At 40.8% G+C, this 24,925-nt stretch overlaps 1 long non-coding RNA gene across 3 annotated transcripts in view; it reads left to right on the forward strand.

Moving 5' to 3' along the window:
* The window catches only part of LOC118172938, a 46,140-nt gene that overhangs the window by 11,460 nt on the left and 9,755 nt on the right, over positions 1-24,925 (forward strand). The window contains exon 4 of one of the 3 annotated variants that reach the window (XR_004753911.1): positions 3,821-3,971. The exons of 1 other annotated variant lie outside the window; for it this stretch is intronic. This is a non-coding gene — a long non-coding RNA (uncharacterized LOC118172938). Of the gene's footprint in view, positions 1-1,602; positions 1,714-3,820; positions 3,972-24,925 lie in introns of those variants that run through there. One more of the 3 variants, XR_004753913.1, reaches the window with a different exon arrangement.

The following is a 24,925-nucleotide window of genomic DNA, read 5'->3' on the forward strand; positions in this document are numbered from 1 at the left end:
GAAGCCCCTTGGCTTTGTAGGATTCAATAATGCACCACCTAAGCCATTTTGAAATAGATACTTCAGTAGCCCTGAGTCTTTTCTTATTATGGAAACATATAAATTGGCTCATCCTGTAAAACCCTTCAGTTTTAAAAATGTAAAACCTAATTGCCTTATGGACATTCAAAGAATGGAGGCGCTTCTCTGGGGAGATTTTGCACTGAACCAAAAGATGACAGAACTAGTTAGTGATTAAAAAGAAAAGAAGAGTTAACCTCTTGATGCCAGTTGTCAGGATTTCCCCCACACATATTTCTGCCTGGTTTAATTGCTACTATATTTCTACAATATACAGATCTTACTTCATTTTCTTTAGGGTTGAATGTGGTAACTGTTTACAGAAACCTCATTGTCCCAGCCTTTTCCCTTCATGCTTTCAAATCAAATGCCCTGTCAAATTGCATTTTTTTTTCTTCATTTAACAAGTCTTATTGGTATCCTGAGTTCACAGGACCCATGTTCAATGTTGAGCTTTACCTGACAATATTGTATTGACCTTCCCTGTATTTTACGAAGGTATCATTTGAAACTACCTTGGGGGGGCGGGGGAGGGAGCCTTCTAGTATGTCAAGAATAATTATTCTGCCTTTGCATAAATAATCTTTTATCAGAGGAGAAGAAATGGTGATATTTTTAGCAGGCTTTACACCCTGGGGAAGTAAATGGCACATAAAAATGAACTTTCAAAGTGTTGGTCTATAGAAAAAGGAGCAGTGTGTGACAGCAAAAAAAAGTGAATTTCTGTGAATTAGTACAACTCATTATTCGTGCCATACACACTTGCTGCCTTACATTCCCTGCATTGTAGCTGGAATATAAAATAAAAACCTGGCAGCCCTCTCTCCGGCCCTCGGCGGCGGCCGCTCTGATTGGAAGCCACCTACAGAATGGCGGAGAGCATCAAGGAGCGGGAAGCTGGGAAACATGCAGAGCAACCGTTTCTTAAAGTGCATGTCACAAGTTACCTTTCAATATATTTAAGTGGTTTAGGTTTAACAGGCACCTCAGTTCCCCCTTACAACTCATTTAAGAGTGCGTGTGTGGGGAAAGACACAGATCAATAGCACTTTGACAAACTGTGATTCCATAGCTGGGTCCTTTACAAAATAGAATAAAAGATTTCAGAAAATGCACAAATGCCAAACCTCAAGTAGGAGAAAAGATCCTACTTCAGTAGTTTTATCTTTACCATCCTGGGTTTCTGGCTGTTTGGTGTAAGAGCTTTAGGTTTGTTTAATCTTTGTGTGCAAAATGTATTCTAAACAATGCTAGTGAGTGTGTAGCGTGTCATATTTTGATTAATTTCTCTTCAGGTTATTCACAATATGCATGTCTTCATGATACAGACCTAGTAATTTCTGTAATCAAGGTTGGAAAAATCAAGGTCTTGCTGGTCAAGCCTTGAGGTTCTCATGTAGCAATATGCAATATATGTTACGTATATATATATTAGTTAGTATCTCACAATAGCAAAACTAATAGCTGCCAAACCTGTATACCTCCTGTGAATTGACTCTTGTGGGCTCCAGATCTCTCTGTTCTGCCTCATCTTGCCCCCAGGTGCATCTCCCTGCCCCAGAACGGCAAGGAGATTACTAGCCCAGCGTGCCCTTTGCAGAGGACAGGGGAAGGATTCCTGAGCAGAGTCCACCACTCCCTGGGTGCCTTTGAGTGCCGGAGGAGCGCTGCCAGTGTGTGGTGTCCCCCTTTGCCTGCCTTCCTTCTCCTCCTGGCTGGCTGCTGAGACACCTCCCTGGCAAATCATGTCTTTCATTGTGAGGGGCCATAAGGAAGGAGAATTTCTTCATGACTAGGGAATTCTTTCTAGAATATCAACTTTTTTGCACCACTCTATAGTTTCATAACTATCCTTCAACTCCAGTTCTTGCCTTGGTGAAAGTCAGTGGTGCTTTCTGAACTGTGGGACCCTCATCATAGTTTTCAGACCGATTTTTGCCTGCTGAAATATAAAAGGCTTTTAAGATCTTGGCAGTTCTTATTTGTGTCTGTTACATCATGTCCACGGTAACCATTTAGTAATCAGGTTGAGATTCCTTTCTCTGTACCTCCCATTATGCAGTATAACACTTGCTTACAACCATACCAGGAACCTTCCTAGTTTATGATGGTTCATTAAGTGCATACAATTAAGCATCTGTTCAAACTACAGTGTTAAACTTTATGGCATTTGAGTTGACAGTCAAGTGTGTTCAGTACAAATGCCACATTTCAGTACTTTAATATTATATTATGTTGCCTCTAAATTAACTTTTTTCTGTTTTTTTTTTTTTTTTTTTTTTTTTTTTTAATCTGACCCTTGCAGATTCTGCCCAGAAAGAAACACTACAGCTTCTTGCTTTTCCAAAACCACTTACAGTTCTGCCCTGGCCTAGCTCTGTGACCTGACAATTGTTGTTTGCCTCCTTTTAAATGATGTGAGCCTGGAGAGCCTTTCCTTTTCATACTTTGCATCAAATGTCTCTCTATTTACTCACCTCCTTTTAAAACTCTTAAGAGTTCACTTTTATTTTTTCACTCAAGAGAGCAATAATGAGTTCTTAGAAAGCTTGTAGACCTGCAAACTCTACCCTTGCCAAGTGAAGTTGAGATCCTATTGCAGTGATTCTTCCTCTTCTCAGCATGCATCCCTCTCCCTTATCACTTGTCATGGTCTTGTCAAGCATTCAAATGTAAGCTCTTTGGGGAAGGGTTGTATGTTTTAATATGTTTCTTTATAGCTTCTGGTGCTCTCAAAGAATAGATGAATGTTCAAGGTCAGTCCACTAAAGTTTATTTGATATACCAAAACTCTTATCCTGTGCTTTGGATCCAGCAGAATGAGCAAATTCAGTTTTATGTCCGCCAGCCTTAACTGCCAAATTATGAATGCAATTTAAAACTATTGCAATGGTGCTAACCTTGCTAAAGGGCTGTTACAGCAGAAGATAACCTGTTTTCAGAAGCGATTGTCATAAGCCTTGTGCTGAAGGATACAGATAGGACTGAGAATGGCTGTATGGATCTGGCCTTATTCCGGGCCTTATTCTGGCCAGGACTCTGAAGCCTTTCAAAAGAGAACTAATGTTGTGGTTTAGGCCATGCAAGCATGAAGCACAAATCTGCGACAGACTGCTAGGTATCAACAATACTAATGGGGACTGTCCATAGGATTAAGGAAGCAATAGCATCAGTGCGAAGGCTACGGAACGTGTTCATGTGGAAAACTGGAGCAACTGCATCTGGTAAGCAGTTAGGCATACTGCAGCAGCACGACAGAAACTCCATTCCAAATATGTACTCGTTAGTCTGCATTTTGTGAGTCTGGAGTACAAAACAAGGAAGGAATGGAGACTTTAAAAGTGGTGTTGTCTTCTGATGTAAATGTGCTTCTGCAGCTGGATACAGTGCTTAAAGTCAGAAGTAAACAGACTGGGTTATGAACTGAAGCTGTTCAGATAAGTGAACATTCTGCTTCTAAACTTCTGTGTAGCAGCTGTTTTGCTGTTAGTTTGGGGTTTGAATATGTAAACATTTAAATAACGCTTGAGCTCGGGTATCTCCCTCTGCTACTGTACTGACTGCAGAATAACTTCATTTTCCCCCTCCAAATCCATTCTAATAACAATGTATTAAGTAACAAAAGGGTGTTCTGATGAAGGGAACCATCACTGTTAAACATATAACCCTTCCTGCCAACGCTGAGGAGTGGAAATATGTGAGAGGAATTCACCTCTCTAGGAATTTCAAGGTAACTTCTGACCACGTTTCTCATTTATAGTGATTCTTTTTCTCATCATGGAACTCTTGGAAGAAACTTAGAATTTGTAAGTCAGTGTTAGCATGAATGTTATTGCACAAAACTAGATGTTGGCCACATAATGGAAGAACCTGGAGAAGTCTGGAAACTGAGGCTGATAGATATAAGCATCTAGAAAGTGAGTACTGCCCAAATGGTGTGAAGATATAAACATCCTCTTCTCCTTTATGTGACGATGTTCATTACTTATTCATGCAGCTACTGAGAACTCATTCCTCCCATTCTTGTGTAGCTTTGTCCACTGCTTCAGACTTGGGAGAGCTGGCTAAGCTTTCTTCCCTTCTTCCTTTCTTCTCTTATTTTTTGATTAGCAGCCCTTAGTTCCCTTCTTTTCTGTTTTGTTGCTCCTTTTTTTTTTTTTTTTTTTTTTTTTTCCTCTTTTGACTCCATGCCCCCAGCTGCAGCTGTAGCCTGGAAGTGGGACTGGGTGATGTTTGTGGCAGTCAGAGCCTGCTTCTCTGTCTGCCTCCTCTCCCTGGTGACTTCTGGCCACTCTGCTCCCCGTGCCTGCCTCCCCCCTGGGCTGTGCAGCCAGGCGTGCAGCCGGGGGCAGAGGCACTGGGTTTGGGCAGCTGCCCAGGAAGAATAGTTGGTCTCCTTCCTGGCTCAGCAGTCAGAAAAGTCTCTCCAGCATCAAATAGGAAAAGAAGGTCTCTGAAAGCAGAGCAGCTCTAGCAATATTTTGCAAAAGGCAGAAATTAAGAAGCAGCATCATAAAATCTGAATTTGCTTTTGATAGTGTTATATTTTCCTAATGTTGCAGCGTCAGAGATTTTTATCAAAACACTCCCAAGTGTGGGTGTTAAACAAAACTCCACGTGGTAGAGGAAAATTCAGTATGACAAAAGAAAATTCAGTATTTGCCAAAAGAAAATATTTGAGAAACAGGCTAGTATTTTTTTTAAGTGCCTAATTATTTGCAGTCTGAGCTTTCCAGTCTCCTTTAGTGATGTGAACTGCAAAATATGTGTGTTTCCTTTGAGTCTTGTAAGACCGAGAGGTTTTGGGTTTTGGCACCCGTTTAGAAAAAAGAACTGGCATCACATACAACATTTGTCATTTTAGGGCTGACTTTTGTCATGGTATGTTGGTGACGATGCATGAAAAAGGCTTTTCTACATACAGATTTTATTTAAAATCTGATGCATCTTGAAGGCTAATCAATTGCTAGGTCAGTCACTGTCTGAAAAGATGCTCTTGTGATTACATTTGTGGAAAAATATTGATGGAGCGCTACAGTAGGAGGCACCATGTGAATCAAGTGGGTGCTGCCAAACCATGTAGTCAGAGGCACTCTGTCTTGGAGATACGGTTTTTATTGCAGAATTGGGATTAGCCTGTGCGGGAGCCAGGTCTGATAAGCCCCCTGGAGTCTTCAAAGCTGAAGTCACATAATTTAGTATTTTTTTTAAACACATTGACTGTGGCTTTAAACTATTAATAACAAAACAGATTTACGGGCATTTATCTTAATTATAGTTGTATATTCTCACCATTGTAGCTAAGCATCTGATGGACTTTTAAGTTATTCTCTCCTATTTTGCGTTTTTTATCTCCTATTTTTGTCTACCATTATGGCATGTCTTTATCAAGCACGTATTTTTGGTCCCTGCTGCTCCTTATCCTTAGCACAGTATGTTTCCGATTGACATCAACTCCAGAGTACCCAGTGCTGCTACCTTGGGCTGAGAGAACAGGCTGAAGCCCTTCTTCACTCACAAAATCTGTCCTGAGAAATCTGCAGAGCTAAAATGGAAGCTCAGTTATTTTCTTTGGGAATTATTGCTCATGCATAACTGGGAAGAGGGGGAAAAAATAACATAGCAAGGAAAGCCTTTAGAAAGAGAGAAAGTAGGTGATAAAAATAGGGCATTTCCCTGACTGAATTGCCAGGCTGTACAGCAAGAGGCTTCACTCCTCGTTTTTGACCTTAAAATAAAAGGCAAGGGGAGGGAGATTGCTATATCAAAACAACGTTGGAGGTTTCTTAATAGATTTGAAGTTCTGCTTAAAATAATTGCATTTTATTTTGCTGTTACTGATTACACTGGAACTGGGTGTAGCATGTTGGAAATCAGTCTGTAATGCTAAGGCGTGTAATGAGACAGTCCACATCACAGGTCTCACGGACCTGGAAACTGGTTAAAAAGCTGGCACTATAATTCTTGAGCAACACATCCCTTCTTCTTGCTGCTATCAACTTGATCTAAACTGGCCTTACAGCATAATAGTAGTTCTGGGGTTAATGTTATTAAAAAAAAAAAAAAAAAAAAAAAAAAAAAGGAAGAAAAAGAGAAATCTATAACCAGCTGTATCACTAAATAAAAACATGGATTTTCTTTCATGAGACGAAAAGTGTGCAAATATGCTGTGAAAATGAATATGCATTCAATAGATGTGTGTTTGTGTACAACATAAATTGTGTGTGTACTAGAAAACGGTGTAATGTCCAGCGAGTTCAGCTATAAGTGAGCCCCATCTGGTGGTGATGTAAAGAAAGGACTGAAATGGTAACTGCAGGGGAAATACAAAGGGCTCTAAATCTCTTCAAAAGATTAAAGATTTATCAAATATAAATGATGCAAATGCATTTAGGTACAATATAATCTCTACTATTTTATTTTTAAAAAATACTCAGCTCTACACTGCAAACTCATAGTTGTACCTTAAGAAAGAAGGACTGTTTCGGGGAGGTTTGCAGGTAGTTTTCTGTCTTTTGTGAGGATTGAGTTTTAATGCAAATTGTTGTACCAACTTTTCATGTCTTGGATTCAGAGAGATGGTGACAATTGTTCTTCTAAGCTGAAGCCATAGTGAGTTGGCTTTTGTTTTGCTTTATAACCCATTCACAATTCACCAGCTGAGAACAAGAGTAAATCGGAAGGGTGTAGCACTGACCAACTGTGTGCATATGAAATTCGCATCGAGCATCTCCATCTTCATGCTTATCTGGACTTGGCCTAGGTTTATTTGTGCCCAAGGCTAGTAGTGATCACTGAAGAGTTAAGGTTTGCCACACCAGTGTCTGTTTTGGTCTGACAGCAACATCAGACCTTGACATCACAGCGTGTTAAACATTTTGGTTGTCACCCTTATTTGGAGTCCCCATCGCAGCAAAAGGAAATGCAATGCCCAGGTGCTGCATCGCATGGCTGAGGTAGGCTGGGCTGGCCCAGGGGCTGCTGAGGTGGCCTGGGAGAGCAGGAAGTATAGGGACTGTTGGGGTGGCCCCAGCTGTATGCCCACACCAGTATGGGGCACGTCCTGGTGGCCTTGAGGGCCTTTTCTTGCTAATGAACTAGAAGCAGCATCCCTTCTGCCTCCAGGTCCTCTCCACACTGCCTGCCAGCTCAGCAAGGCCAGCCTGTTCTGGGTTTAAGCCTGCAGGTAAAGTTTGGGGCGGGCAGAGAATGAAGCTTCAGGATTGTGAGGTTTGGGAGTTTCCATGCTCCAGCCTTGCATGGAGGCCTCTCCAGAGGCGTGGAGAGCTGCGCTGGAAATGAGCATCCCAAACCAGTTTCAGGTCTGTATTACTCCACAGGCAGAAACTTCATTCTCATTCATTTCCCAATACATGCATATTTTTATACCCTTCTTTAAGTTTAATTATTTATTGCCCATATTCTAGTTCCACCTAATGCTGAAACTGATTTATTGCATACTTTTATGAATTACATACTTTAATGAATTTAATTTATTGGTTTGCTGTGTTCAGAAATGCTCAGGTATTTAATGAGTCGTTTGCTCTGTTGTGACGTGAGTCGGAGTGCCCACACCGTGGCGGTGTGTTCAGCACAGGAGTGAAGTGCAGGTGCTCTCAGGGTCCTGCAGGCACCGGCGGGGCCCCTGGCTGCCTGCTTTCCCCCTTCTGAGGGAGGACTGCTGACATGCTGTTGGTCTGTTCTCTCACTTTTGCTTGGTATTTGTTAATGATACAGTCATGCTTTTGCTTGTTCCAGTATGGCATCTTTATCTGTCTCTGGGGATGAATCTTTTAGGGTTTTTATTTATTTATTTATTTTATTATTTTGCATTTACCCCCTGCTGTTTTAGGGAGAATAACAGGGTAATAGGTGTGACAAAATTCCTTTAGCAAGGAAGAAAGAAAAAAAAAAAAAATTAAAAAAAAAAAAAAAAAGAGCACCTTTCCACCTTCCAGGCAGGGTAAATTATCTTCTGGATGGAATAAACTTTTGAGAAAATGGAAAAATATTCCACAACTATTAACAGGCCACAGACCTCAAACTGGTGGTTTCTAGTGGGCGCAGAGGATTGAATAAAACACCTCCACACAGAACTAAGTCTTTCCTTAGCTCAGAGGATTTGACTGTCGCCAGAATGAGTTTATAAAAACTTTCAAATTGTATGCAGCGTTGTATGCAAAGGGATGGCTGAGTTTGATCACTTGCCAGTGTGAATCTCCTTAAGAGCTGGAGCACAATGATATTTGGAGCACATAACATAAAATATAATTGCTAATCTTGATTGCTTTTAAGAGGTGCCGATTCCCAAAGTTGTATTTGTTAAGGCTTTTACTTTTTGTTACTGCATTTGGATGGATACACACAGCAAACCCAAATTTATGAATGTCCCCAGGGAAAAAGAAAGCTTTAAAGGATTATTTTTAAAATATTAATTTATATAAAGTACAGTTTGGTTTCAAGTAAGTAAGAAATATAAAGTGGTTTTAAATGGCATTTGTACACTGAAGAGTTATATTGTTTGATTTATGTAATGCAGTGTGTCAACAGGGAGAGAAGTTATTGACCAGGTCTTGATGTAAGTGGACCTGGTTTCTAACCTAGGTCTTTAGTTCTTTCTGCCAGCATTTCTGAATCATTCCCTGCTGCCTGCAAGATGGTTTTCATCAAAACCATATTATGTGGGGAAATGTGTGTTTTGTTAAAGTTGAAAATCTCCCCCAAACCATACATTTTAAAGTTTGTTTGGAAAAAAAAAATCATAAACAAGTGTCATTTTTTTTTTCATTTACTCATTTTGAATTTGTTACAGAATTTCGAACACCATTATTTATGAGTGCATGCTGGCAAGTAATATGTATTGTATATTTACATCATATTACTTTATAGAATACAGTATTTCTATTTCTTGTTTGTTGATCACGTGTTGAAACTATTCATTCCAAAGAAGAACCACTTTGATCCACAAGTTTACAGGTGGCAGCAGTTTCCTGTAACATTAAAGATAACACAGAGGTGAATATGAATATTTCAGACAATGAGGTATGTTATCACTGTTAAAATGGTCATAAACATTTTCCAAAGCAGAAATTTTGAAAAAAGTTAACATTTACCGCAGGCTTGAATCTATGTGGGGAAATAATGGGAAATAAGTTATATATATAACCTTGGAACTGGGATAAAGACAAGTGCAGGAAATGTATTTAATCCAGAAGCTGTGGTGGTGGTTTTCTCGGTGTATTATTTTTAATTGGCTTTCTGCTTCTTTCCAATTGGTCAATACATTTCCTTGAATACGTGTTATACTTATAAAATAAGGGGGTAATAATAAACTGATAAAAACAGTGCATTACCAGGAGGGCAGACTTGAATTAAAAATCTTCTTTTTGTGGCTATTTTGCAGTTTTTTCTTCTTGCTTTTTTTCTTTTTTGCCCTAAGGAAGCTGTTGTGGTCATTATACAAGGTGTACTGTGATAGCACACTGCAGTTAGAGGGCTCCGTTTCCACGTTAGGACTAGAGGAAAAGAAAGCGGTGTCCAGATGGTGGTGTCAGTGGTTCTGCTTCAAAATTATTATAAGTTTAGGAAATACCTTCCTTTTAAAGGCTTTTTTTTCAGCTTCTCATCCTAATTAAAGATATGATTAGAAAGCTCTGTAGAAATAGATTGAGTGGTGATCTCTCTTGAAAAACAAAAACAACAAAAAAGTGAGTTTTGAGGATTGAAAGAGTTGGGCATTAATTTAACATGATGTTATCATAATTTCAGGTAATGAAAAGTTGATTTAATGGCAGTAAATGCTAGTTGAGAGAATTCAAACTCTGCAGTGTCACACTGAGGTTTGAGGAGAGAGCAATGGCATTGAGTTTGGATTCTGTCACGTGAAGACGGATGTCTACCTGAGCTCATGGCTCCTTACACAACTCAGCAGCGCTAGTATCGCTCAGACAGGTGTGGGTACCCGTGTAGAACACAACAAAACATCTTGCAAAAGTTTTGTAAGTTTTTGGTTTGCTTTTTCAAATGTAGTTGTCACTAAGTGGTTTCGTAGTGCTTCGTCAGAGAAGTTCCTTGACTTGCATGCTGTAAGCTCACATCCTTCTTTAACAAAAGTAATTTCAAGTAGACGGCTGCCTACGGCATGCTCAGCAGTATTTGGAGAAAAAGCTAGCCTATTAATTTGCCTGGTTTGAATTACTGGTGCTTGAAAATGCTAGGGTATATTTTTATATTAATTCAATGAGTAGTCAATCAGTAACAAATCCCCAACACTCTGTATGGCTTACTAGCTAGCTGGAGAGAAAATCAGGGGGAGGAAAGGAAAAGAAAAAAGGGAAACATTTCATCAGCAGAGAGTTTGGCATCTTCTAATAAAATAAATGAAAATACACGAATATCTCTAATAAATGACCTTTATTGGGAGGCAAAAAATACTATACAGAGGCCCCTTTTTAGCTTTCAGCCCCCAGTGACACCACTATTAAGAGTAACATTTTTCAGCCATCTGGAAAGTGTTCTCTGCATCCCACCTGTGGCCCAAGGGCACAGGATAGGACCAGAGGTTGGGCAACCACAGAAAGCCAAACTTCTCCCTCTGCGACAGTGCTGGAGCAGGGAGCGTCACTGAGCAGGTCAGCTCATCACCACACCTTTCTGAGGTTCAGAAGTTGGGAGGAGTTAGGATAGTGGTTGATCTGCGGTGGTTTGGGTTTAATTTTTAAAGGTTTCTTGCTCCAGTACTGCTGAATTTAGTCCCAAAGTCCAAGTCAACAGCTGCAAAGTTAACTGCATGTTGTGCTTCATGCGGTTTGACAGCAGTCTTAAAGACCTCTCTAGATTTATAATAGGAAGCAGTAGGAAGATTTACTAATACTTCTGATAGTTGCAATAGTTCCTCATTATCATTTATCATCATTTTTGCAAGGCAGTAGCTGAATGGATGCAGCCCCATATAGCTGTTGCCATTAAAAGATCATTTGCCAGCAGCAGCACACGGTGCTGTGTAGGTTGCTTCCCAGGCTAGCTCCAGAAGCTAAATACAGTAGCTCATGTGACATCGTATTCTCGCTGTTGGGAGCTGGTGAGTTGTTAATGACACCCGTTATACCTATTTTGACTATAAATCTTGGAGATTTTCTCCTTTTTCAGCAACAATAATCTAACCTGCAGCTCTGAAATTCTTCAGGTCTGACTGGGGGTAGAGTCTTTAGTTAAATTTGTCTTCATCGTAAGCACTTTGAGATAATCTTCCAGCTTCTGGCAGCTGCAGGAACTGTTTGATGACTAGAAAGCTAAGGACATGACAGCTTCTCTTCCATTTCTGATAACTTTTGCAGGGAAGGAAACATTGCTGTAGCTTCCTGTTTGGGTAAGATGCTGTTATCCACGTTATAACTGATTTATGTTGCGACCTGTCCCGGGGACACAATGGTCATTTGGGACGTTATGGGACAGCTGCTTTTGGGCCACTGGTATTTATAGATGAAACTGCTGGTGTAGAAAAGTCATTTCTGTTAAGGGGGGTGAAGTCACTGGAGTAATTTTGTTGGGGGATAGAAAGGGGTGGCGGTGAACAGAAATCTTAATTTGCTTCTTTCTCTGTTTTGTCTTTTACTTTTATACTGTCTAAATCACTTGAAATTTGTAACTGTTTATTTAGTCTCATAATCCCCCTGTGAGTAATTGAGTATCCCCATTTCACAGATAAGGTACTAATTGATTTCCTCACATTATGCAAGGATTTTGGCAGAGCAGAGAGTTGAACGCATGTCTCCAGAGCCTGAGATTCCCTCAGTAGTTACTGGGCTGTGTTTTTTTCTGTCTCTCTCCCTTTTTTCCTCATTTCATTCTTCTTTTTTTTTTTTTTTAATCAATTTTTGAGAAATGTACCCTGCTCTGTAGAGGGTAGACATAGATAGCCTCTGACTATAAATGTCAAGTTAGAAAGATGTCTTAAAAAGTAAAATTACAGTCCAGAAGCCCAGAGGATACCGCTCCAAGAAGGATGGGTAGTAATGGACGTCAAAGGACTGTGACATAGCTCTGCATCGGTTTGCATCACTTGATGATCTGCTATTAGCAAGCAGGATCGCATAATAATAAAACATTCAAAGACCTCTAATAACGGGTCAGTGTTTTTCACCTTAAAATGCTTCCATGTTTTCTTGCTGTCATTTTCCAGACAGACGCATATTCAGTGACTGGTATTTGACAACATAAAGCTGCCATTTCCTTACAGCTACTGCTGAGTTGTGTTGTTCCTCGTGGATTGAAAAGCTCTGGGATTTGCTAAGTATAAATGATAATATTCGTCAACGGTACCATGTTCTGATAGATACCAAAATGCGAGATGTTTTTACTCTGCTTTAGATTTTAAAAATCAAAACCACGAGTACTTTACCTTCCTGTTTACTATATTTTATAAGAGAACAATTGCTGCTGCAGAATTTCACATTGAAGATTAGGTTTACCATCCAAACTCTCATAGATGCCATTTTAAAAGTTATGCAAGAAGACTTAGTTATGGGAGTAGTCCTATTAATTTTAGCGGGACTTCTTTCCTGAGGAAAGCTTTGCAAATACTGCTTATAGATCAACATTTGTAGGAGGAGAAATCAAATCTTGTGTGTGATTTTGTTTAATACAGAACTTCTGTATATATTGTTACTTAAATTTCCCACTGTGGCTAGTGTTAGGAGAAATATTTGGGATGGATTTTCACAGTAACTGCAAGGACATGCAGACGAAAACTGAATTTTTATGCATCTTCTAGGTGTTTGTGGTGCCTTGCCTTATGCTTTGGTTAGTATGCCAAATATATGCTTTCTTGATGTTCTCTCTCAAATTTGGGATATGTAATTTTTAAGGCTGTAATATTTCCTAATATTTTATTAGAAATCATTATTTTAGAGTTATAAAACATGTATGCTCTTTTTCCTAAGAGGCTAAAATGGCTACAGGTCTTTCAAGTTAAGTACCATACATAATTAGATCATTTTATAAATGCATCTTATTTACCCAGAAGTGATTCCAGTCTCTTGACAACACACAAATAAGGCAGATAATTTTTTCACTGTGTATTTACAAAGCTGCCTAGCCTTTCAGTCAATAAGTAGTATGGTAGCTTACACAAATATATACTTTAGTACATTCAAGTGGTAACTTGCAGCATGCAAATACTAGCTGGGAAGCCATCGCTGCAACTGATGCTGCTCTCCCTGTTCAGATACAGACTTAGGAAACAGTTTTAAACCTCCTCAAAAATGTCCCAGCACATTTTTTTGAATAAAAATAGTATTTATTTGGGGAAAATGTTAGCACAAAGCACCCTGTAAAATTTAGAGATTTCTGTACATGAATATAATTTTGGCTTCCTCTTTGAAGTGTGAGCTGATTCATGGTTAACACGGCAGCGAGCCTTTGGCAGCCGAACATTTCAGGTTTGTCTGCTGAGGGAGTTTTTATACATATGTGTCATTCTGAAAGGTGTTTCCGTTTTGTTTTGTTTTCAGAGGTGCTGAGCACCACATGCAAAGTGTCCAAATGTAATTTAAAGTAAGCTGTGCATTGTTAGTAACTGTTTGGGGATTTTTTAATGTAGCTTTTTGCAAAAAGGCATGGTAACTTCTGGCTTGAAGCCTTCAAGATGCACATTGCCAGCAAGATGCTAGACATAAAGCACAAATTCAGGAGCTGTTGATTGAGAAGATTTAGAAGAATTTGAAGAGACAGCTCGTTACAAGGCCAAAGCGTTTCCCAACCACCATTCCACTGTCAGTTTAAGGAGGACCGTGGGTTACAGATGGGTGATCTGGCTCTGTGTGAAATGATGACGTGGTTAGCTGCAACCTAGTTTATCAGCACCAAGCCAGCGTGTTACCCTGGTAGAGGTGGATCCAGATGCAGGAGGGTTGCTATCTTTTAATAAAACTGAGAAACACTTTAATAATAATAGAAAAAAGTTGTTGCCAATAGGGTACACATCAGTTCCCTTTGCTTGAAATTTTTCCTGGTGATCAGAGCCAGTGCACAGGAGAAGGTGCTAGCAACGTAGAGAGATCCAGCAGGTGAGGTGTCATGAAGTGCTGAGGCCCTTGTTTTGTTCTGTTTTTCAGTATTATGTTATGACTCTGGTAAACTTGAGTGGTCTTCCCAGAAAGTGGAGGCAGTTGATTTCTTTCCGTCCAGAGGGGAGGAGCTGATTTGTTCGGAAGCCATCCCTTCATGTACAAGAACTGCAGTGGTGTCTTTGTGGGTCACTGGAGCAAAAGGCATTTTCATTACTCCTTGTTTGAACCCTTTGCACAGTAGTTGAGTCTGCTGCTTTGATTATTTGGCTGTGCTTTGCTTATGTTCTCAGGGCTTCTTTCTTGTTCTGCCATATCACAGTCAGTCAAGCCACTTCAGAAACTTCCAGATTTCATCAGCCTCTGTAGTCCTTTCTCATTTTCAGTGCTTTTGCCTCTGCTGGATGCAGATGCCTCTGTGCATCTGCAGGTTTTGCTCTCTTATTTTGCTGTGGGGCTGTGAACTGCCATCATTGCCACATTGGGTGGGATGCGAGGATAGTAAAGAGAACTTTAAATTGGGATTTTTTTATAAACTATCCCCCTTCCTCCCCACCCCCCTACCCCCCCAAACGAAAAGAAAGGGGGGGTTGGATAGGATAGTCTTTTAGTCTTTTCCCAGGACAAGGGAGGACATCCCCCAAAATGGAGGAGTTGTCTTTTTCCTCTTTCTGCATGTAGATGTATCTTAGGAATGGATAAGCCACACGAGGACTCACTTTGTTTTACTTGTACAGCGCTCTGAATTTTTGTTCTCTACTGAGCCAGGTGGATAAATGGAAGTCAAATCACCACCTGTGCTAGCTAATATGTGGTTTGAGCTTTATTCACCCTTTGCAGAATGTGCAAAACCAGCCTTTGTAACAGTGCTCTAAGAAGGAGAAAAATCCCAGTGTAGTGAAGTGCAGCCGTGGAGAACCGTAATGCTGTTTCTCCGCTAGCAAGAGTGGTGCCAGGTTAATGAGTGCTTCATTCTAAAGTCACTCCATATTAACAATCACGTGTGCGGCAGGACCTGCGAGTCAGCACGTGGACCGTGGCAGCCCACGCGACGTATGGCTGTGGCCGTGCTGATGCACAGCTTTGTGCTGCACGCGTTCTGAGGGGGGCTCCTGCTGATTAGCGCCGTCTTGGCTGCAACAAGCATGGTGTGTGCGTGCGTGTGGGCACGGCACCCCAGAGTCAGTGGAAGGAGAACAATTCCTCCTCCCCGCAGTGAATTCATCCAGCGCGGCTGAGGCCAGAGCTAAGAACCATTCCCCAGAACCTACCCTGTGCTCCTGCTTCCTTAGCTCCAGGCCATTGCTCCTTGTCCTGCTATCTTCCGAGACTGGAGAATTCCCTTCCTTCATTTATATTATTACCTTGAAGGTATTTATAGACTGTGATTGAGGCCCCCTGAGCCTTCTCTCTTTGAGACTATGTAAGTTTAGCTCCCGCAGTCTCTCCTCACGCATCTTACCCTCTAATTCCTCTATTGCCTCTTCGTATTTCCTCTAATATTTTAAACACTCTTCCTAAACTCCAAGCACCTGAGCCAGCTGTAGTGTATCACTAAGCAGGGCAATGCTATTAATGCCTACTTAATATTCACTTTCCCTGAAATTCATGCAAGACCAATACCAGCTTGTGCCCTTGCACACAGCATCGTGTGCTCCCATTTTGTCGACTGCTATCAAATATTAAATCTTTCATTCTGCCTTTGTGCAAATCTCATGGCACAGTGCTAGTGCTGTCTTGGTCCTATTTTTTATAGTTATAATTCATCCTTTATGATTTTTTACTTGTCTTGATTTGCTTTTTATACAGTTCTATGTTTTTAATTGTTTTTATTTGTTTGTTTTAATTTGCAACCTGGCTATACCTTAGTTGTCCGTGTTTTAGGTTACCTTGTGCCCACCTAAATGTGGTACAACATGTAGGGTCCACGATGCCCTCAGATGCTGAAAGATGACTATACAGCACGCCTCAAAAGCATGTCACTTCTCAGAAGTGAAAGCCATTTTTATCACAAATAGCTGCATATGGTGTCAAAGAAATGCAAATGCATCCTTATCACCAAGAATTCACCTGCCCCCCAGATTGAAAAGTTGAGGAACCGGTATTATTATGACCGATGCACAAAAGGCTGAAGACAGAGGAATGAGTCATCACTTTCTTTATTCTGCTAGGTACTTTATGACAGAGGCTGAATATTAAAAGTAAAGACCTGATTTTCCACGATACTGCTAGGTCTTAGAGCCTTTCTTCCACTGAAATGTTAAAAATCGTCATGCTGATACCGAGCACACTCAGTACCATGGATCAGACCCTGAAGGAGAACTGACCTTGTAAGTAATGAGGGTGGGCGCTGGAGTAGGAGTTGTTTTTTTTGATACAAAGGGCAGGTTTCCTAAAGGGAGCTGCTGCGTTTTGTGTTGCACTTGTAACAGAGGGCATCCAGTGTATGGGACAGAACAGTGTATGGGACAGAACACAGCGTTTCTTGTGACGTATTTACAGATGAGCATGAGGCTTTTTATTTAATTTTTACAAACGAAAACAAAATGTAAGGCTGACTTGGCGAGAAAAGCAATCAAATTAGTGGTAGTTTAGGAAGAAAAGTGATCTTGTGATAACAGCAGCAGTAGTAAATATTTTACTATAGGAAAGAGGGATAAGAAACCCTTTTGACTGATTGAGAACAAAACTAAGGATATTCAGAAACTGCAGGGCTAAAATTACATGAAAACGAGTAAGAAAATAATGGGTTCAAAAAGAGCAGATCAGTCCCTTCAGCACCAGTACGTGTCCTGGCAAAGAGTGCCCATGCTCAATAGCTTAGTCACTGTGGCCTCGCTGGTGACAGGGAGCCAGGGAGCCCTAATGTCCTGGCCCTTCTCTTTCCAGATGCTGGAATGCACAGATTTGGTACCTGCCAGATCAGTCTCATGGAGCCTAAATGTTTGGTTTCTGTCATTTGAACTTATTACATGCCCACGTACATGAAGGGAAAATGTTCGGCTGGGGTGGAGGAAAGCATTTCCAAAGACAATGAGAATGTAAATCAGCGAACATTAATGGCACCAGCTTTGTCACTTCTTCACCAATCTGTCAGTCTGTTGTACTTTAGATGCTAATCAGTTGGTATAATAGCAAATTAAAACACTGAATTAAAAAATATACTTTTCCTATGCTTTTTTCACCTTACTATTTGTCTGTCAGCATGAGATCATTATCGCCTGGCAAGGTTCTGTTCCATTGACTTTATCTCTTAATTATATAAAAATGAAAGAGAGGAAAAAATAATATTTTACTGTTCAGGAAGCATTTCTAAAACTATCATTTAGATTTAAAGGACTGTCAATAAAGCAGAGGGGGGATGCTCTTCAGATTAGATCTAATTGCTGTAGTAAGGAAAATGGATTACCTCTTTTAATCTGGTAAGTAAATCAATCCTCATAAAAAATGGCATGAGTATTATAACCTCTCCTAGCTGAACCTGCTCCTTTGGTTGATGGCTGCAGGAAGCTGGAGAAGTTGGGGAGGTGATCACCAGAGTGGCTCCATGGAGTTTCACTGGAACCTTCCTGAGCCCCCATGTAAGAGGTTGGCCTCTTGATTCACTTCCATAGATGGCGCCTTCCAATCCTTTTCACTGCCAACGCAAGTGCTAGTTAGATACAGCTTTTTTCCCCTCCCTTTCTTCTCTTTCTGTATTTAAGGCTAATCAGGCGTTACAGATCCTACAGGTACAAACTGAAAGTTTAGGATGGTCATTTGAAGGAACATAAATATTAAATGGAAATAAAATAGGACAAAACTCTAAGTTCACCCATACCTAACAGTAACATGAATTAGTTGGTCAGATTGTGGGCCTCCTTGTAGCTTTAACTGCAGGGTGGTTGCGATGTAATTGAGTTTTCTTATTACTCTGTTTTTAATCCCGTTCTCTGCATCTGCATGGCAGCCACTGTTTTAATGGCAGCTGAGTGCAAACAGAAAGGAATTTGCATTCATTCCTCAGAAGAAGCAAGTGCTACACGGCTGTACTTGAATTGGGAAAAAAGAGTTCTATCAAAGAACTGGTCATGGCTCCATAATTAGGAGTAAATTCAGTTTTGCTCATAAATTAGGGCTGCCCCAACAGTCTATCTGTGAGTAATATGATGGTTTAATAAATCCAAAACATTCCCTAGACTTAGTTCAGTTTACAAGTTACAAATGAATTAAGTACGTGTCTCTCAGAACATTTAGTTCCCCACATTGAATGATTTTCTCCCCTAACATTCTTAGTCTTAGCTAAGGGCAGAAACATCTAATCTGTCCTGTTAAAGTAGTATTTATAAGCTGTGCAGGGAACAAAAAAATAACTTAGGTTTGTTCTCAGTAAGTGAAGCTTACATCTTCTGCAGAGGTTTAATTAACAATATTTTTTCCTCAGAGAACTTTATGCAAAGGGCTTTTTCCAAACTGTCTGCCACCTCCTTCTGGTCTGGTCTGAAAAAAAGGAGTGAGGATTTAAAAAAAAAAAAAAAAAAAAAAAAGTATTATTTATTCATTTTTGAACTGAGAAGCCATTTCACAAAACAGCCATGAACTCTGTTCCTGCATTAATGGCTCCAAATTGGTCATAATTTGGAGCTAAGGACCATAATTAATATTGTCTGGGAGTCAAGAGTGTTCATTTCCATGCTGGTAAAAGTTGCTTATTTGTATGTTGAAGGTTAATTCTGCAGTTTGGGCATTTATAACACTAGGGGTTGGTACAGTGATTTTCAGCACCCCCATAATGATTTTACTCTAAAGCTGATGCGTCGTTACCATTAGCTGGAGATGTGTTCTTAATGCTTAGCGCAGGCAGGTGGTATGAAACTAAAAAGCCTGTCTAGATGGCAGACGTCGAGGAGTCAGGTCTGAGGGGGTGGTGAAGGAATTTGTTCCACGTGAAGCATGGGGAGAGGGGGAGAAAAGTTTGGTCCTTGACAGCCATTTGTTTGATAGTTATAAAACATTTTGGGTGTTCAGAGCCATCAGACTGGAATGGCTTGAGTGGCCATAGCGGATGTTAAGTGTACCAGATCTTTTTAACACTTGGGTGCTTCTCCCCCCAGATGGACACTTTGGTCAAAGAGGGAAAATTATAATTCCTTGCATTATATCATTCCCAAGAAGAAAGAAGCAGCTTAACAACAAGTGAGAGATTTAGATGTGGAGGCAAGTGAGGCAATTAATTTCAGTTTATGCTCATTGGAAAGCAGCTAGACCTTTACTCCGTATTGTCTGCAGAGAGGAGGCTATAATGGTTGCTATAGAGAAAGCAAACCTCTGCCTTCTGCTCGCTCTTCTCGTGCAAGTCTCCAAATCCTCATGATTTATGAAGTTGCATCCAGTGCCTTCAAAATACAGGTGCTGTAGATGAGACTCAGCTCAGATGTACTAGTTAGCACTCCTCTTTACGTCTCTTTGCAGTTAGGAACTGGGATGAAAGGAAGCGTGAAGGATACTCAGGCTGGCTGGTGATGAGAAGCTTTAAGTGAAGGCCTACGTATTGCCAAGCTGTACCTGGGAAAACGACATTATTCTGTTATAAAGCATTTACTTACTACAGTCTGTCCCTATAAAGATATGCCAGGCAGCAACATTTTCTGGCTTGATGGTACATGTAAATGTTTAGCTTGTTTTGCTAGGAATCATGTCATCTTTTTTTCTTCCCCTCCTGCTTTAACAGGTTGTCATTCATATGTCCTCTAGTGTCAAGGACTGTTAGCCTGCTCAGACTAAATGTTGAGAGAAGTGTCACAACTCTTAGGCAGCTGGCATTCTTCAATTAGCCACAACAGTTGTGTGTTAGTGAGAAAAATAAAGATTTGTCTGTCTTCTGAGTTAACTGACGCTATAGCCACTGCCATGACCGTGATTAAGATTGTTCCAAGCTTGCTATGGCGAGGTAGACCTTCTCTTTCATTACATTTTGTGTATGTTAAAAATTCAGTTACTTTTGGTTTGTTTGTTTCTCCTGTCTCTAGGTACTTGTCTAGATGTTGAAAAGATAGAAGTATTTATCTATTTATTTATTTATTTATTTTTTCCCCATAGCATAGCCGGTATGGCTTGCTGTCGTTGGAAACTCTCCATGTCTTTGCTCTTTTCCTGCCCAACTGGTCTGTAACACCCCGACTACGTTCTTCCAACTCGAGCCAGCCAGGTAGCTTGTGTTCAGGTGACCACAATAGGGGCTAGTTGTAAAACTGTTTACTGCAGAGAAGCATTTTGAACAGAGGAATGATTTAAGCATCAACATTTCTGCTCTGCTTTCAGCATCTTTACCAGATTATAAAATATTTTTTCAAAATGCATTAATATTGTAAATGCTTTTTCTACTTCGTATTTTTTCTGCAAAGTGTTTTTGCTCCATGTTCATAGCATCAGATAAATGCATTATCTCCTTACCTGCAGCTGAATCACTGTAAAACAGCATCTTGGTGGAAGAATGCCTTCACTTCCATGGGGTACAAAACAAATTCGCTTTGTTACCCATGGTTTGCTGCTTAGAAAATAGCATATGGCTGCTGGCCACAATACAGGCTTTATTTTCAGCATTTTGAGGATCCTGTTTTCTGAGAGGTGTTAAAAATTGCACAAATGAGCAATGTTATACATGTTCGGGATGATTTATGTTTAATCTGTGCGTGTTTAGAGCAGACTACAAATGGCAAGCGTTGGAGATCTGTTAAAAATATGATTGGGATCAAAGCTAGAGCACAGGCAATTTTTGTGCCAGAGCTGAGCTCTCATTGACTAGAGGAGAAAAAATTTCTAAACTTCAGGCTTGGAAAATGTGTATGAGGGCATTCCTCCCTTCTGAAAGCAGAATTTGTGGCTTTTCATCTCCAGTCAGGCATGCTCTTCTCTGTTTGCATGTGTTCCTTGTTACAGAGCTTTAACGCACTTCTGTGTCACCATCTTCAAGTACAATCAATACTAATGTAAGTAATCTCCAAAAGGATAAAGCAAGGGGCAGAAGAGACAGTAAGACCCCAAGTAAGAGTATGGGCCTGAGTTCAGAGCTGCACAATCAGTGATGTGTGGTTTGGGGGAAGGATGGCTATTACAGGTCACAAGGAGAAGGCAGGCGTGTTAGTGGTTCAGCTATCTGCAGAGACAAACAGATGTGATTCTGTTTGCAGACATGCATTGAATTAAACCAGTATGTCTTTTGACACAGCAGGAAAATCATTCACCTACAACCATCTCACAAAGGTGGAATGTCAGGAATAAAATACTCACATAAAAGTCTAGATTCACTAATCTGGGGCTCCCAGGGGCTTCAGGTCATCTAATAACTTGATGAAACAGAGTACCTTAAAGGAAAGTGCCTCCGCTGGGACATAGATAACAATGGCAATGGGCCTCTTCCAGAGCTGTGGGATGAGCAAGGAACTAACAGTTGTGGGATGCAAGGTACTGGGAGTAGCTTTACGGGGGAGACTTGTGGCTTTTGATGGGTATAGGATATGCTAGATATCAGACCCTGGGGATTAAATAATGTATTTGTTATTAAGTGAGAACTTAACCACACTGTTAGAGGAAGGCAGCAGTTTTACGATATTCCATGGTATAGATTCTACTTAGCACTTTACAAAAGGACCTGGCGGTGAATCTCTGCAGCTCTGGCTGAGGTGACCTTTAAGTACATGAGAGGATGAAGCCTGGGAAAACACACCATAGACGAGCTCCCGTAGGAATGTTTTTCTCCGTGTTTGTATTCTGATTCGAAGTAAAACCTTCTGTAAAAGCCACTTCCAGGAAAACACAAAAATGCAGCGTCTCGTGTTATTGACAGTTCTTTGCCAGGAATACAAATCAAAGACTTGGCACCCTAATTTTCCCTTTTAATATATAATTATAGTCTGCTTGAGTCCCTTGTGTCTGCTGGGCAACACACAACTTTCTTCTGGAAGGAAATAACCCTTTGCTTGCAAACAGTCAGTAGAGTGCAGTGTGTTTGGCCCGCGGGCTGGGCATGGGCAGGGTACCTGGGGGAGCTGGGGCTCAGCAGCCCGTGTTGAGCCTGGCTTCCCACCGGGGCTGGGCTGGGCGAGTAAAGGGAGCCCGTGCTTTCCTCATCTGCCCCCAGCTGGGGGTTTTGGTGATCTTGGGAGTGGGAAGAACAGGGGCAGGCTGGGGCAGACTGAGCTGACTGCTGTACGTCAGCACAAGGCTTATGTCTTGGGAGGAGCGTGGCCTCCAGGCCCTGGGGAGCTGAGACTGGAAGAGGGAGATAGGCTGGAGTCTCCTAGGCTGCCCTACCTTCACATGGAGTTCTGCTGCTGCAAGTGGTAAATACAAAGTCAGTTATTTTGTTCCTCAGGCTTTAGGAGGGGAAATTAACTTTTGCCTATGTTGCGGAAAAGCCTTGAGCTGCCCATAACACGCAACCTTCGCAGTCAATAGATGTTTTAAAGAGCTTTCTCTCCTAAATGATGCCTCCAGAGGTCTATATGCTTCTGAAAATGTAGTTAAAGCGGAATGGCCACCAGTCTGTGGCCACCACAGACTTTCAGAATCTGTAAGTGGCATGATGGCTGGGACAAATCTTTAGTCTTGCCACCATTCTTTTATGGGGACTCAGCCATTGGAACAACTACAGGAGCATTTTTGTGTCCAGATTAAGGTATCAACGTCTGACCTACTCCTTGCCTTTGTCCTTCAACCTTCTCTCCCAAAACATAGCATTTTATTTTCTTAAGAGGAAGAAACAGCAGCAGCTGAAATAGTGCTTCTGTAGTTAATGCACCTGGCCACAAATATGATAAGAGCCTATAATTTAATTTAGGAAAATTAGAAGGCTCTTTCTGACCCAGCAAAATTAGAAATTGGAATCTATTTATCACCTGCAAACACAGAGCTCAGACAGCAACAGTGCAAACTTCTTCATATTGGTCCCTAGTGTGATACTAATGTCAGCTGGGAGTAAGAGAACTCATTTTGTGGTCCCTGCTTCAGAGCAAAGATTACCTATTGTGCTTAATTGTGTGCACTGGTTAGGAGGACGTGGTATGGCTAGGGACGCTGCTGAAGCTGCTACACCTACGCTCCCTGGGTAGGGATTCAGGTTGCTTTCGGGCTGAAGAATTGGCACACACAGTTCCAGTGGAAAAATGAGAACAAATACAACTTTTTTATTTTTTCCCCTCCTCTAGATGCTCTCACAATTAAAGACTTGGAATTGTCAAATCTTCTAGCGTGATGTTAGCATCTACTGCTAAACCCCTATGGAAATTTGACAGGCTGCATCGTAATATGTGCATAACAATGTGCTAAGTTTTGATCTGGTTATTAAAAAAAGAATCTAGGAGACTGATTACTAACATGTTTTATCTACAAATGAGCTTGGACTTATTTATCTAGAAATTGGTGTACATTACCTACACCTTCTAAATTCTGATTCAAAGAGCCGCCTTTTCACTGAGAATTCAGCGTTGCCATTGAGTTTTGTACTTGCCTTTAATGGCATGTATTGCATAATGAGCAAGTATTGCATTGCATGAGGTATTCTGTTGGTAGAGACTTGGATGCATTTTTCTGATTTGCAGATGGAATTAATTTATCTTTCAAAAATTCAGCAACAGAAGCCTTTGGAACTGTCACCTCCAAGTAGTGACGCTGTGCGCTGGAATCCAGGTGCTGGCCCTGTGACAAATTATTTTGCTTAATACCGTTTTATGCTCTTTCCTGTGAATTTCAAAGCTTTCCTTTACAGTTTTCAGGCCTGGAGGCTGTTGTCATTCAGGAAAATACCAGCATCTGTTGATTTTCTTGGAATCTGTCAACACGGATGATGATATTGTTAAGAATCTGTACTTGTTCATATTTCAGTTCAGAAGAGCACCACCTCTGAGTGCTTACAATCCTTTTGTGCACTGCCTGATTCAAAAAATTTAAAACTTGTATTGATTCAACAGTGGTTTTGTGGTGGAATAAACAAAGAAAAGGATTTAATCTTTGATTAGCGTGGTGAAGAATAGTTGCCATGGCCTGCATGTCATGATGATGAATTGACTTTTTTGGAGTGTAGTTCTTCAGAATTTCTTGGAGTTTGAGAGATACAGAGTGTGTAACTTGACTGTTGTAAGGCTGACCCTTGCCACTCCAGTCTGAAACAAACTGTGGCTGGCTTTGTGTTTCTGTTTCGATAAATGGAAAAGTATTTGCCAACTTTTTCATCGCAACTGCGTAAGTTACCGGAGTAGTAATTAGGCTGAGGTTGGATTCCGTTCCCTGACTTGTAGCATTGCCTCACAGAGAAGGCAGCAAGGGAATTATTTACCTTTTAATTGTAGTTCTCTGAAGGTGGTGGTCTCTACGGATTGATGCTCAGGGGGTCTCAGCTGTTGTGACCTTGGGTACTGAATGACTAGATTAAATGGTAAAGTTTAGAACTGGTCATAATGAGTTAGTACAAAAAGATGCCTTGAGGGGTCTATATGGCATATCATAGCCCCTAACTCCCAAATCCTTTTCAGACTAATTATAATAATTAGAACTTAAATAGGAATAAAACCCCAGGTCTCAGGGGGAGGTGGGAGGATGAGTGTGGCTCTAATAGCGGACACCGTACTCAGAGAACTCAATTATAAGCAAGTAATTTCCTTCTCTCCAAAAGGTAATTGGCCTCTTCCACATCTCTGTTCTCGCAGATGATGGGGGAGAATTGCATGGAGAAGGCTCTCTGCTGCCAATAGGAGCCAGGATTACTGGATGATGTGTGGAAATGAAAACCAGCAATGGCCTTAATCTTCTCCTGGACTCAAAAA

This window comes from Oxyura jamaicensis, chromosome 11, assembly GCF_011077185.1.
Source record: "Oxyura jamaicensis isolate SHBP4307 breed ruddy duck chromosome 11, BPBGC_Ojam_1.0, whole genome shotgun sequence".
In the NCBI taxonomy this organism is placed as follows: domain Eukaryota; kingdom Metazoa; phylum Chordata; class Aves; order Anseriformes; family Anatidae; genus Oxyura; species Oxyura jamaicensis.